The sequence below is a fragment of the Arachis hypogaea genome, chromosome 7 (genome assembly GCF_003086295.3).
Source record: "Arachis hypogaea cultivar Tifrunner chromosome 7, arahy.Tifrunner.gnm2.J5K5, whole genome shotgun sequence".
In the NCBI taxonomy this organism is placed as follows: Eukaryota; Viridiplantae; Streptophyta; class Magnoliopsida; order Fabales; family Fabaceae; genus Arachis; species Arachis hypogaea.
In genome coordinates, this window is record NC_092042.1 from 46,785,461 (window position 1) to 46,800,276 (window position 14,816).

General features: G+C 39.7%; 1 non-coding gene across 1 annotated transcript; it reads left to right on the forward strand.

Moving 5' to 3' along the window:
- Nucleotides 1-14,038: 14,038 nt before the first annotated feature.
- Nucleotides 14,039-14,142, forward strand: LOC112704758 (small nucleolar RNA R71). The gene has a single exon (XR_003155366.1). It is a non-coding gene; the product is annotated as a small nucleolar RNA R71 (small nucleolar RNA).
- Nucleotides 14,143-14,816: the final 674 nt, after the last annotated feature.

Here is a 14,816-nt window from a genome sequence, read left to right on the forward strand (position 1 = left end):
TTTTTCCATAACCGTTTATGGCATCCAAGGCCGGAGAAACCTCTAGAAAGAGGAAAGGAAAGGCAAAAGCTTCCACCTCCGAGTCATGGGAGATGGAGAGATTCATCTCAAGGGTGCATCAAGACCACTTTTATGAAGTTGTGGCCTTGAAGAAGGTGATCCCCGAGGTCCCTTTTTCACTCAAAAAGAGTGAATATCCGGAGATCCGACATGAGATCCGAAGAAGAGGTTGGGAAGTTCTTACCAACCCCATTCAACAAGTTGGAATCTTAATGGTTCAAGAATTCTATGCCAATGCATGGATCACTAAGAACCATGACCAAAGTGTGAACCCGGATCCAAAGAATTGGCTTACTATGGTTCGGGGGAAATACTTGGATTTTAGTCCGGAAAATGTAAGGTTGGCATTCAACTTGCCCATGATGCAAGGAGATGAACATCCTTACACTAGAAGGGTCAACTTTGATCAAAGGTTGGACCAAGTCCTCACAGTCATTTGTGAAGAGGGCGCCCAATGGAAGAGAGATTCAAGAGGAAAGCCGGTTCAATTGAGAAGGCATGACCTTAAACCCGTGGCTAGAGGATGGTTAGAGTTTATCCAACGCTCAATCATTCCCACTAGCAACCGGTCCGAAGTTACTATAGACCGGGCTATCATGATTCATAGCATCATGATTGGAGAAGAAATAGAAGTTCATGAGGTTATATCCCAAGAACTATATAAGGTGGCGGACAAGTCCTCTACCTTGGCAAGGTTAGCCTTTCCTCATCTCATTTGTCACCTCTGTTATTCAGTTGGAGTTGACATAGAGGGAGACATCCCCATTGATGAGGACAAGCCCATCACTAAGAAGAGGATGGAGCAAACAAGAGACCCCTCTCATCATCAAATCCCTAAGATGCCTCAAGGGATGCACTTTCCTCCACAAAACTATTGGGAGCAACTAAACACCTCCCTAGGAGAATTGAGTTCCAACATGGGACAACTAAGGGTGGAGCACCAAGAACACTCCATCATCCTCCATGAAATTAGAGAAGATCAAAGAATCATGAGAGAGGAGCAACAAAGACAAGGAAGAGACATTGAGGAGCTCAAGCACTCCATAGGATCTTCAAGAAGAAGAACAAGCCGCCATCACTAAGGTGGACCCGTTCTTTAATTTCCTTGTTCTTTATTTTTCTGTTTTTTCGAAAAATTATGCTTATGTTTATCTATGTTTGTGTCTTGTGATCATTAGTGTCTTAGTGTCTATGCCTTAAAGTTATGAATGTCCTATGAATCCATCACCTCTCTTAAATGAAAAATGTTCTTAATTGAAAAAGAGAAGAATTGCATGAATTTTGAATTTTATAACAGTTTAATTATTTTGATGTGGTGGCAATACTTTTGCTTTCTGAATGTATGCTTAAACAGTGCATGTGTCTTTTGAATTTGTGGTTCATGAATGTTGGCTCTTGAAAGAATGATGAAAAAGGAGACATGTTACTGAGGATCTGAAAAATCATAAAAATGATTCTTGAAGCAAGAAAAAAAAAGGCAGTGAATACAAAAAAAAAGAGAGAAAATTTCGAAAAAAAAAAGGGAGAAAAAGAAAAAGAAAAAAAAAGAAAGAAATAAAGTTGTGATCCAAGGCAAAAAGAGTGTGCTTAAGAACCCTGGACACCTCTAATTGGGGACTCTAGCAAAGCTGAGTCACAATCTGAAAAGGTTCACCCAATTATGTGTCTGTGGCATGTATGTATCCAGTGGTAATACTGGAAGACAGAGTGCTTTGGGCCACGGCTAAGACTCAATAAAGTAGCTATGTTCAAGAATCATCATACTTAACTAGGAGAATCAATGACACTATCTGGATTCTGAGTTCCTAAAGAAGCCAATCATTCTGAATTTCAAAGGATAGAGTGAGATGCCAGAACTATTCAGAGGCAAAAAGCTAAAAGCCCCGCTCATCTAATTAATACTGATCTTCATAGATGTGTTTGGAATTCATTGCATATTCTCTTCTTTTTATCTTATTTGATTTTCAGTTGCTTGAGGACAAGCAACAATTTAAGTTTGGTGTTGTGATGAGCGGATAATTTGTACGTTTTTTGGCATTGTTTTTAGTATGTTTTTAGTATGATCTAGTTAGTTTTTAGTATATTTTTATTAGTTTTTAGTTAAAATTCACTTTTCTGGACTTTACTATGAGTTTGTGTATTTTTCTGTGATTTCAGGTATTTTCTGGCTGAAATTGAGGGACCTGAGCAAAAATCTGATTCAGAGACTAAAAAGGACTGCAGATGCTATTGGATTCTGACCTCCCTGCACTCGAAGTGGATTTTCTAGAGCTACAGAAGCCCAATTCGCGCGTTCTCAACAGCGTTGGAAAGTAGACATCCTGGGCTTTCCAGCAATATATAATAGTCTATACTTTGCCCAAGATTTGATGGCCCAAACCGGCGTTCAAAGTCACCATCAGAATTCCCAGCGTTAAACGCCGGAACTGGCATAAGGATGGGAGTTAAACGCCCAAACTGGCACAAAAGCTGGCGTTTAACTCCATGAAGAGTCTCTACACGAAAATGCTTCAATGCTCAGCCCAAGCACATACCAAGTGGGCCCAGAAGTGGATTTTTATGTCATTTACTCATCTGTGTAAACCCTAGGCTACTAGTTCTCTATAAGTAGGACCTTTTACTATTGTATTTTCATCTTGGTAGCTATCTTTATTCTTATGCTATCTTAGATCATTGGGACGCTGGCCTCACGGCCATGCCTAGACCTTGTTCTTATGTATTTTCAATGGTGGAGTTTCTACACACCATAGATTAAGGTGTGGAGCTCTGCTGTACCTCGAGTATTAATGCAATTACTATTGTTCTTCTATTCAATTCCGCTTGTTCTTGTTCTAAGATATCACTTGTTCTTCAACTTGATGAATGTGATGATCCGTGACACTCATCATCATTCTCACCTATGAACGTGTGCCTGACAACCACCTCCGTTCTACCTTAGATTGGGTGGATATCTCTTGGATTCTTTAACCGGAATCTTCGTGGTATAAGCTAGAACTGATGGCGGCATTCAAGAGAATCCGGAAGGTCTAAACCTTGTCTGTGGTATTCTCAGTAGGATTCAATGATTGAATGACTGTGACGAGCTTCAAACTTCTGAAGGCTGGGCGTTAGTGACAGACGCAAAAGAATCACTGGATTCTATTCCAACCTGATTGAGAACCGACAGATGATTAGCCGTGCCGTGACAGGGTGCGTTGAACATTTTCACTGAGAGGATGGGAGGTAGCCACTGACAACGGTGAAACCCTTGCATACAGCTTGCCATGGAAAGGAGTAAGAAGGATTGGATGAAGACAGTAGGAAAGTAGAGAGACGGAAGGAACACAGCATCTCCATACGCTTATCTGAAATTCCCACTAATGAATTGCATAAGTATCTCTATCTTTATCTTTAATATTCATCATTCATAACCATTTGAGTTTGCCTGACTAAGATTTACAAGGTGACCATAGCTTGCTTCATACCAACAATCTCTGTGGGATCGACCCTTTCTCGCGTAAGGTTTATTACTTGGACGACCCAGTACACTTGCTGGTTAGTTGTGCGAAGTTGTGTTTATGCCATGGTATTGAACACCAAGTTTTTGGATTCATCACCGGGGATTATTTGAGTTGTGAAAAGTATTGATCACAATTTCGTCCACCAACACCTCACTGCAATTCCTTTGAGAGACGACCCGAGGTTTAAATACTCTCAATTTTTATTGTTTACATTGTGACAAACAAATTAAACTTTGATTCGGATCATTTGCTGGTTTGAAACTATACTTGCAACTGAAATATTGATCCGTGAGCATCTTTCCCCTATATTTTGTTTAAGTTAGAATTCAATGAGTTTTAATTAAATTTTAATGTTTGAAACCTCTTTGGATGCTACTTTGAGTTGTTTTGGTGATTTAATTATTTTAGGTGAAGTTTGGATCAGTTTGGCAAAGTTTGTGTGCAAGAAAAGAGAAGAATTAGAAGCTGCCAAGCTGGCGCTAAACGTGGACCTGGGCGTTTAGCGCCAGAAGCTCAGAACCGCGTGGAATCCCTCTGCCCATTTGGCATTTAGCTCTAGGAACTCAAAATCGAAAGGGAGATTTCTTCCCACAAGGGCGCTAAACGCTGGCGTTTAGTGCCAATGAGCTGGATCTCACTTCACCAAAGGAGCATCTTTAGTTGGATTTAGCTTTTAATTACTCTAATTCATTTTATTTTAGTTATTTTTAATTACAAAAAATTAGTTTTGAAATCAAATTTTGTTAGATATAAAAGAGAAAAGATTCACCCTTTGGGGGGGTCATTGGACTTCCGCACTTTCACTTTTCTGAACCCTAGTTTTCTCTCTGGAGCATGAGCCACTAAACCTCCCTGGTTAACGTTAGGAGCTCTGTTTATTTCTATGGATTGAGACTATTATTGTTCTATTTTAATTAATGTATTAACTCATTTTCAAGAATTACTTTTGTTCTTCATCTTATGAATGTAGGTAGATCGGAAGAATAACCCTTATTCTATATGCGTTCTTGTGATTCTTGTAAGAGTTATCTCACTCGAACACTAGCTTGAAAATAAATTCCTCCTAAATTGCTAATTACTTGGACTTAATGGGATATGTGACATATAATCCTTTTATATCTAGGTAATTAGGGTTTTGTGGCCAATAAACTAGAATTGAACCTAACCCTGTAATCGAAGTTAAGTGGCCAAGACATCGGCAGTTAACTAGGTTAGAGAAGACTAAATCACTAAGACATTAGGGTTTAGTCACTGACAGTTTTTTATGAAATGAATCTTGCATGATTAAAATAGTTGGTAAGATAACTTAACCAGAAAGAATAAACATCTCAGATACCTTAACCGTTTTCTCTCATATATTCCACACCAAAACCCACTGTTTGCTTTCTAATTCTCTGAACTATTGTTTAATGCTTCTGAAGCCTAAAGCATCACTTTCTGCTTGCCTGACTAAATGAGTCATTCGACTACTGTTGCTCAGTTCATCAATCCTCGTGAGATCGACCCTCACTCACATGAGGTATTACTTGGTACGACCCAGTGCACTTGCCAATTCAGTCGTGGATATTCTAAATTTCTGCAACCAAGTTTTTGGCGCCATTGCCGGGGATTGACTGTGATTGATAACTAACTGTTGTCTGATTGCTTAAATTAGGCATTTTTAGCTTTTAGTTTTTATTTGTTTTGTTCTTTGAATTTCAAAATTTTAGCTTTATTTTACTTAAAATTTTTCTCTTAATTTCTGAAATTAAGTTTGGTGTCTCCCTTAGTTATTTTATTTTTCCTGATTAATTTTCTTTTCATTATTTTCAAATTTAATGGCTTTTTTTTTACTGATTTTCAAAATTTTAGAGTATTATTTTTTTAGTTTATTTTATTTTATTTTTTTAACACATGATACCTCATTGGGAATGCTTTGCACTCTGATGTAGAGATTCCCATCTTTCTTTATTTTCTATCTGTTTATGAGTAGGAACAGAAACAAAGAACCCCTTCTAGACTTTGACCCTGAGATTGAGAGGACTGCAAGAAGACGTTTACAGCAGGCTAGAGCTTACAGAGCTACTGAAAGTCTCAGGGATAACTCTCAGAAAGAAGCTGAAGAGTTCACTATGGAGGGTAACAACAACAACAATGCAATCATTGCAAAATGTTATTAATTAGAATGCAAATAGGCAACCTAGGAGGACTCTTGGCTTATATACTGCTCTTAGCCTGGATTTCTATGAGAAAAGCATTGTTGTACCCCCTGTTGCTACAAATAACTTTGATCTGAAGGCTCAGTTGATCTCTCTAGTACAACAAAACTTCCAGTTTTATAGGCTCTCGTAGGAAGATCCCAATTTGTTCATATCTAATTTCTTGTAGATTTGTGATACTGTGAAGACTAATAGAGTGAATTCTGATGTCTATAAGCTACTTCTCTTTCCATTTGCTGTGAAGGATAGAGCAAAGCAGTGGCTTAACACTCAACCCAAAGAGAGCTTGGACACTTGGGATAAGGCAGTTAACAGGTTTCAAACTAAGTTCCTTCCTCCTCAGAAGCTGATTAAGCTGAGGACAAATGTTCAGACCTTTAGGCAGAGAAAGGGTGAGTCTCTTTTTGAAGCATGGGGAAGGTACAAGCAAATGCTCAGGAAGTGTCCTCCTAATATGTTCTCAGACTAGATTCAAGTATAGATATTCTATGATAGAGTCTCTATGACCGCCAGGATGTCTCTAAATAATTCTACAGGAGGGTCTAAAAATACTCCTGACTTAGCCTTTATAGTTGTAGAACTCTCCAAGAACACTCACAGTTTTATGCAAGAGACTAGAGCTTCACTTCAAAACTTGGAGATACAAGTGGGTCAGTTGAGTAAGCAAATACCTGAGAGACCTCCTAACACTCTTCCTAGTGACATAGTGCCTAATCCAAGAGAAGAGTGCAAGGCCGTCACATTGGCAAGTGAACCAGTGACAGTGGAGGAAGTACAAGTCGCTAAGGGATCAAAGGAAACAGAAGCTCCAGAAAAGCCCGAGGGTACCATAGTACACGCCTCACCCAGTGCACCTGAGCTCAAGCCGAAGATGTCATATCCTCAAAAACTCCAAAAAGAGACCAAGGATGAGCAATTCTCACAGTTCTTGGATGTTTTCAGAAAGTCGCAAATCAATATTCATTTTGCTGAAGTTCTAGAGCAAATGCCTCCATGTGTTAAGTTCATGAAGAGCTTACTTTCTAAGAAGAAGACCTTAAAGGGAGATGAAACAGTGGTTCTGACCAAGCAATAATTTAGACCAAGTTGCCAAGGAAGATGTCAGATCCAGGGAGCTTTCGAATTTCATGCATTATTTGGAACATCACCTTTGACAAAGGCCTATGTGATCTTGGTGCAAGTATCAATCTATTGTCTTTGTCTGTTATGAAGAAGCTACAAATCCAAGAGGCACAGCCAACAAGGATAGCATTACAAATGGCAGACAAATCTCTGAAATTGGCACATGGAATAGTGGAAAATGTCTTGGTCAAGGTTGGAGAACTACTCCTCCTTGCAGATTTTGTAATCCTTGACATGGGACAGGATGAGAATGACTCTATCATCCAAGGAAGACCATTCCTGGCCATTGGGAGAGCTATGATTGATTTGAAACAAGGTGAATTATTTTTGAGGATGTGTGAGGATTACTTGGTATTCAAGGTTTTTAGTCCTTCACATCACTCTGGTGAAGGAGGCACTTGTATGAAGAGTGAACTCATCAATCCAATCCCTGTCTCTTGAGCATCTTGAGTTGATTCATGAGAGCACAAGAAAAAGATTCACAGTGCGAGGTCAGGAGCTAAGGCCATATGACCATCCTTCTCTTTAGCAGAGCTGACTGTCAAGCTAGTGACGGTAAAAAAGTGCTTGTTAAGAGGCAACCCAACCCTAAGTAACCTTTGGTTTTCCTTTTAGTTTGTTTTCATTTATCTTTGAATTTTTTATTTTTTATTATTATTCTTAGTTTTCCTTGGTTTTATGATGTTTATGATCATGCAAAGTGTGTAGAATAGGAACAGGAGGACACCGGAGGAGAAACAGAACACCCTGGAGGGCATTTTACTCAAGTGCCTTGGTGCTAAACACCGACATAGGTGTTCAATGGTAGAGATGGCACAATTCTCAAAGAACTCGCTGAAGGGTGGTGCTAAACGCCAGGCTAGGCGTGTAGCACTTGGATTGGCATCTAGAAGTTCGCGTTAAACAATAGGGAGGGCGTTTAACGCATAGAATAGCATGAAGAAGCTGGTGTTAAACACCTATGAGGGGCATTATTCTCAAGGCAATTCATGCCTTGTCGGGCGCTAAATGCCAGCTGGGGGTTTAGCACCAAGCCTCGTTCCTCAAGTTTCAAAAAAAACAGATCCAATTCTGGCGTTAATCACTAGGAGTGGTGTTTAATGCCCTCGATGGCATGAGAAATACAGCGTTGGGGCGCTACACAATAAACCTGGCGTTTAGCGCCAGCGACGTAGAATTCAAAATTGGAGAAAGGGTTTAACCGTTTCCAACGGTTATTTTACCACGCCTCCCTTTTGACCATTCAACACAACACCCTTTCACCCTCTACCATTTTCCCATCCACATTCATGCCCTCATTTCCCAACCACACCCCCATCAACCTATCATCTCCCATCAATCTTCCAAATCCCACTTTTCCATATTCACTTCACCCAGTCACCTTTTATCACTCCCACTATCTCTCTCTCTTCCCATTCCCCATAGTCAATCACCCTCCCCCCTCCCACCTCTTTGCGCTCATTGAAAGTCAAACTGATATGGCTTCAACTATATGACTTTTATGCACAAACTGATGCATCTGGAAAGCCATATTTGAGACTTGTGCCCAGGTAATATCGGGTTGCGAGTAGTCAACTGACACATGAGCTCACGACCTACGTAGGGCTAGACATGTGGTGCACGAAATTGTGATCATCAACAATGGCTCCAATAACTTGGTAGCGCTCTCAAACGTGAATCACACTTAGTCACAACTCCGCACAACTAACCAGCAAGTGCACTGGGTCGTCCAAGTAATACCTTACGTGAGTAAGGGTCGATCCCACGGAGATTGTTGGTATGAAGCAAGCTATAGTCATCTTGTAAATCTCAGTTAGGCGGATAGTAAATGTTATGGAGTTTTCGAATAGTAAATAAAGTAGAAAATAAAGATAGAGTTACTCATGTAATTCAATGGTGGAAATTTCAGATAAGTGTATAGAGATGCTTGTCCCTGTTGGATCTCTGCTTTCCTACTGCCTTCCTTCAATCCTTCTTATTCCTTTCCATGGCAAGCTGTATGTAGGGCATCACCGTTGTCAATGGCTACATCCCATCCTCTCAGTGAAAAAGGTCCAAATGCTCTGTCACGGCACGGCTAATCATCTGTCGGTTCTCGATCATGTTGGAATAGAATCCCGTGATTCTTTTGCGTTTGTCATCACGCCCAACAATTGCGAGTTTGAAGCTCATCACAGTCATTCAATCCTTGAATCCTACTCGAAATACCACAGACAAGGTTTAGACTTTCCGGATTCTCATGAATGCCACCATCAATCTAGCTTATACCACGAAGATTCTGATTAAGCAATCCAAGAGATATGCGCCCAGTCTGAGGTAGAACGGAAGTGGTTGTCAGTCACGCGTTCATAGGTGAAAATGATGATAAGTGTCACGGATCATCACATTCATCATGTTGAAGTGCAACGAATATCTTAGAACAGGAATAGCTGAATTGAATAGAAAATAGTAGTAATTGCATTAAAATTTGAGGTACAGCAGAGCTCCACACCCTTAATCTATGGTATGTAAAAACTCCACCATTAAAAATACATAAGTGATGAATGTCCAGGCATGGCCGAATGGCCAGCCCCCAAACATGATCAAAAGATCAAAGAATACAATCAAAGACGTCTAATACACTAGTAAAAAGTTCTATTTATACTAAACTAGCTACTAGGGTTTACAGAAGTAAGTAATTGATGCATAAATCCACTTCCGGGGCCCACTTGGTGTGTGCTTGGGCTGAGTTTGATCTTTACACGAGCTGAGGCTTATCTTGGAGTTGAACGCCAAGTTGTAACGTGTTTTTGGCGTTCAACTCTGGTTCGTGATGTGTTTCTGGCATTTGACTCTAAAATGCAGCATGGAACTGGAGTTGAATGCCAGTTTACATCGTCTAATCACGAATAAAGTATGAACTATTATATATTGCTGGAAAGCTCTGGATGTCTACTTTCCAACGCAGTTGAGAGTGAGCCATTTATAGTTTTGTAGCTCAATAAAATCCATTTTGAGTGCCGGGAGGTCAGAATCCAACAACATCAGCAGTCCTTTGTCAGCTTTTTATCAGAGTTTTGCTCAGGTCCCTCAATTTCAGCCAGAAATTACCTGAAATCACAGAAAAAAATACAAACTCATAGTAAAGTCCAGAAATGTGAATTTAGCATAAAAACTAATGAAAACATCCCTAAAAGTAGCTAGATTATACTAAAAACTATCTGAAAATAATGCCAAAAAGCGTATAAATTATCCGCTCATCACAATACCAAACTTAAATTGTTGCTTGTCCCCAAGCAACTAAAAATCAATTAGGATAAAAAGAAGAGAATATACTATAAACTCCAGAATATCAATGAATATTAGTCCTAATTAGATGAGCGGACTTGTAGCTTTTTGCTTCTGAACAGTTTGGCATCTCACTTTCTCCTTTGAAGCTTAGAATGATTGGCATCTATAGGAACTTAGAACTTCAGATAGTGTTATTGATTCTCCTAGTTAATTATGTTGATTCTTGAACCCAGCTACTTCTATGAGTCTTGGTCGTGGCCCTAAGCACTTTGTTTTCCAGTATTACCACCAGATACATAAATGCCACAGACACATAGCTGGGTGAACCTTTTCAGATTGTGACTCAGCTTTGCTAAAGTCCCCAGTTAGAGGTGTCTAGAGCTCTTAAGCACACTCTTTTTGCTTTGGATCATGACTTTAACCACTCAGTCGCAAGCTTTTCACTTGGACCTGCATGCCACAAGCACATGGTTAGGGACAGCTTGATTTAGCCGCTTAGGCCTGGATTTTATTTCCTCAGGCCCTCCTATCCATTGATGCTCAAAGCCTTAGATCCTTTTTACCCTTGCCTTTTGGTTTTAAGGGCTATTAGCTTTTTCTGCTTGCTTTTTCTTTTTCTTTCTATTTTTTTTCGCAAGCTTTTACTTTTTCACTGCTTTTTCTTGCTTCAAGAATCAATTTCATGATTTTTCAGATTATCAATAGCATTTCTCTTTGTTCATCATTCTTTCAAGAGCCAACAATTTTAACATTCGTAAACAACAAGATCAAAATTATGCACTGTTCAAGCATTCATTCAGAAGACAAAAAGTATTGTCACCACATCAATATAATTAGACTAAATTCAAGGATAATTTCGAAATTCATGTACTTCTTGTTCTTTTGAATTAGAAACATTTTTCATTTAAGAGAGGTGAAGGATTCATGGAATTATTTATAGCCTTAAGACATAGTTACTCAATACTAATGATCATGAGGTAGAGACACAAAACATGAACACACATATAGCATAAAAATCGAAAAACATAGATAAGAACATGGAAGTTAAGGAATGAGTCCACCTTAGTGAGGGTGGCGCCTTTTTGAAGGACTAATGGTGCTTTTTGAGCTCCTTTATGTCTCTTCCTTGCCTCTGTTGCTTGATCCCTAGTGATTTTGGTGCTCTTATCCTTAGTTGCTCCTTTATTGGGAGGAAAGTGCATCCCTTGAGGTATCTCAGGAATTTCTTGATGAGGGAATTCCTCATGCTCTCTTGATGTGCAGTTAAATGCTCTTCTACTGAGCTATGGACCCTTGAGATGAATCTCTTCATCTCCCATGACTCGGAGGTGGAAAAATTTTTTGTCTTCCCTTTTTTCTTTTCTTTTTTTTTTTGAGGTTTCTTTGGCCTTAGGTGCCATCAATGGTTATGAAAAAACAAAAAAGCTATGCTTTTACCACACCAAACTTAGAATGTTGCTCGCCCTTGACCAAAAAAGAAAGAATGGAAGGAGAAGAAAATATGGAGGAGAGGAAGAGATGTGTATGTTTCGGCCATATGGGCGGGATTGGGTGGGGAAGAGATGGATGGATGTGAGTGGTGAAGAGGTGATGGGGAAGAGAAATTAAGGTGATTGGTGAAGAAGAGAGAATGTGAGTTGAGGTAGGTGGGGATCCTGTGGGGTCCACAGATCCTGAGGTGTCAAGGATTTTCATCCCTGCACCAATGAGGCGTGTAAAATGCTCTCTGCATGCAATCATGGCGTTTAACGCCAGATTGGTGCTTATTTTTGGCGTTAAACGCCAGCTCTAAGCTTGTTCTGGGCATTCAACGCCCATCTGTAGCATGTTTCTGGTGATGAACGCCAGCTTTCCTCAGTATGCAATCCTGACGTTTAAACGCCAGATTGCTACATGTTTCTGGCATTCAGCGCCAAATCTATGCTCTGTTCTGGCGTTGAACGCCAGCCAGATGCTCCTTACTGGTGTTTAAACGCCAGTAAGTCCTTCCTCCAAGGTGTGATTTTTCTTCTGCTATTTTTGATTCTGTTTTTAATTTTAGTATTTTTTTTTCGTGAATCCACATGATCATAAACCTAATAAAACATAAAAGAACAATAAAAATAAAATAAAATTAGATAAATAAAAATTGGGTTACCTCCCAATAAGCGCTTATTTAATGTCAATAGCTTGACAGTGGGCTCTCATGGAGCCACACAGGTGATCAGGTCAATGTTGTAGACTCCCAACACCAAACTTAGAGTTTAGATGTAGGAATTCAACACCAAACTTAGAGTTTGGCTGAGGCCTCTCAACACCAAACTTAGAGTTTGATTGTGGGGGCTTTGTTTGACTCTGTACTGAGAGAAGCTTTTCATGCTTCTTCTCCATTGTTAAAGAAGAAGATCCTTGAGCCTTAAACACAAGGTAGTCGTCATTCAATTGAAGGACTAATTCTCCTCTGTTAACATCTATCACAGCTCCTGTTGTGGCTAGGAAAGGTCTTCCAAGGATGATGCATTCATCCTCCTCCTTCCTAGTGTCTAAGATTATGAAATCAGCAGGGATGTAAAGGCCTTCAATCTTTACCAACACGTCCTCTACCAATCCATAAGCTTGTCATACTGACTTGTCTGCCAATTGTAATGAAAATATGGCAGGCTGTACCTCAATGATCCCCAGCTTCTCCATTACAGAGAGTGCATAAGATTTATGCTTGACCTTAGGTCACATAGAGCCTTTTCAAAGGTCATGGTGCCTATGGTACAGGGTATTAAGAATTTTCCAGGATCTTGTCTCTTTTGAGGTAAGGTTTGCTGAACCCATGTATCTAGTTCACTGATGAGCAAGGGAGGTTCACATTCCCAAGTCTCATTACCAAATAACTTGGCATTCAACTTCATGATAGCTCCTAGATATTGAGCAACTTGCTCTCCAGTTACATCTTCATCCTCTTCAAAGGAAGAATAATCTTCAGAGCTCATGAATGGTAGAAGGAGCTTTAATGGGATCTCTATGGTCTCTATATGAGCCTCAGATTCCCTTGGGTCCTCAATAGGGAACTCCTTCTTGCTTGAGAGACGTCCCATGAGGTATTCATCATTGGGATTCATGTCCTTTCCTTCCTCTCTAGGTTCGGCCATGTTGATTATATCAATGGCCTTGCACTCTCTTTTTGGATTCTCTTTAGTATTGCTTGGGAGAATACTAGGAGGAGTTTCAGTGATTTTCTTACTCAGCTGGCCCACTTGTGCCTCTAGATTTCTGATGGAGGACCTTGTTTCACTCATGAAACTTAAAGTGGCCTTAGACAGATTAGAGACTAAATTTGCTAAGTTAGAGGTACTCTGTTCATAATTCTCTGTCTATTGCTGAGAAGATGATGGATAAGGCTTGATATTGCTGAGCCTATTTCTTCCACCATTATTAAAGCCTTGTTGAGGCTTTTGTTGATCCTTCCATGAGAAATTTGGATGATTTCTCCATGATGAATTATAGGTGTTTCCAGAAGGTTCACCCATATAATTTACCTCTGCTATTGCAAGGTTCTCAGGATCATAAGTTTCTTCTTCAGAAGATGCCTCTTTAGTATTGTTGGATGCATTTTGCCATCGATTCAGACTTTGAGAAATCATGTTGACTTGCTGAGTCAACATTTTGTTCTGAGCCAACATGGCATTCAGAGCATCAATTTCAAGAACTCCCTTCCTTTGAGGCATCCCATTATTCACGAAATTCCTCTCAGAAGTGTACATGAACTGGTTATTTGCAACCATGTCAATAAGTTCTTGAGCTTCTGTAGGCATTTTCTTTAGGTGAATGGATCCACCTGCAGAATGGTCCAATGACATCTTAGAGAACTCAGATAGACCATAGTAGACTATATCTATCATGGTCCATTCTGAAAACATGTCAGAAGGACATCTTTTGGTCATCTGTTTGTATCTTTCACAAGCTTCATAGAGGGATTCACCATCTTTTTGTTTGAAGGTCTGAACATCTATTCTAAGCTTGCTCAGCTTTTGAGGAGGAAAGAACTTAGCCAAGAAGGCCATGACCAGCTTATCCCAGGAGTCCAGGCTATCTTTAGGTTGAGAGTCCAACCATGCTCTAGCTCTGTCTCTTACAGCAAAAGGGAAAAGCATGAGCCTATAGACTTCAGGATCTACTCCATTAGTCTTAACAGTCTCACAGATCTGCAAGAACTCAGTTAAGAACTGGTAGGGATCTTCTGATGGAAGTCCATGAAACTTGCAGTTTTGTTGCATTAGAGCAACTAATTGAGGTTTCAGCTCAAAATTGTTTGCTCCAATGGCAGGAATTGAGATGCTTCTTCCATCAAACTTGGACGTAGGTTTAGTATAATCACCAAGCATCCTTCTTGCATTATTGTTGTTGGGTTCGGCTGCCATCTCCTTTTCTTGTTCAAAAATTTTAGCAAGATTGTCTCTGGATTGTTGTAATTTAGCTTCTCTTAGTTTCCTCTTCAGAATCATTTCAGGTTCTGGATGAGCTTCAACAAGAATGCCTTTTTCCTTGTTCCTGCTCATATGAAAGAGAAGAGAATAGAAAAAGAAGAGGAATTCTCTATGTCACAGTATAGAGATTCCTTTATGATAGTAGAAGAAGAAAGGGAATAAGAGTGAAGAAGAATGAATAGTCTGAATAAAGGGTAAAGGTAGGGGCA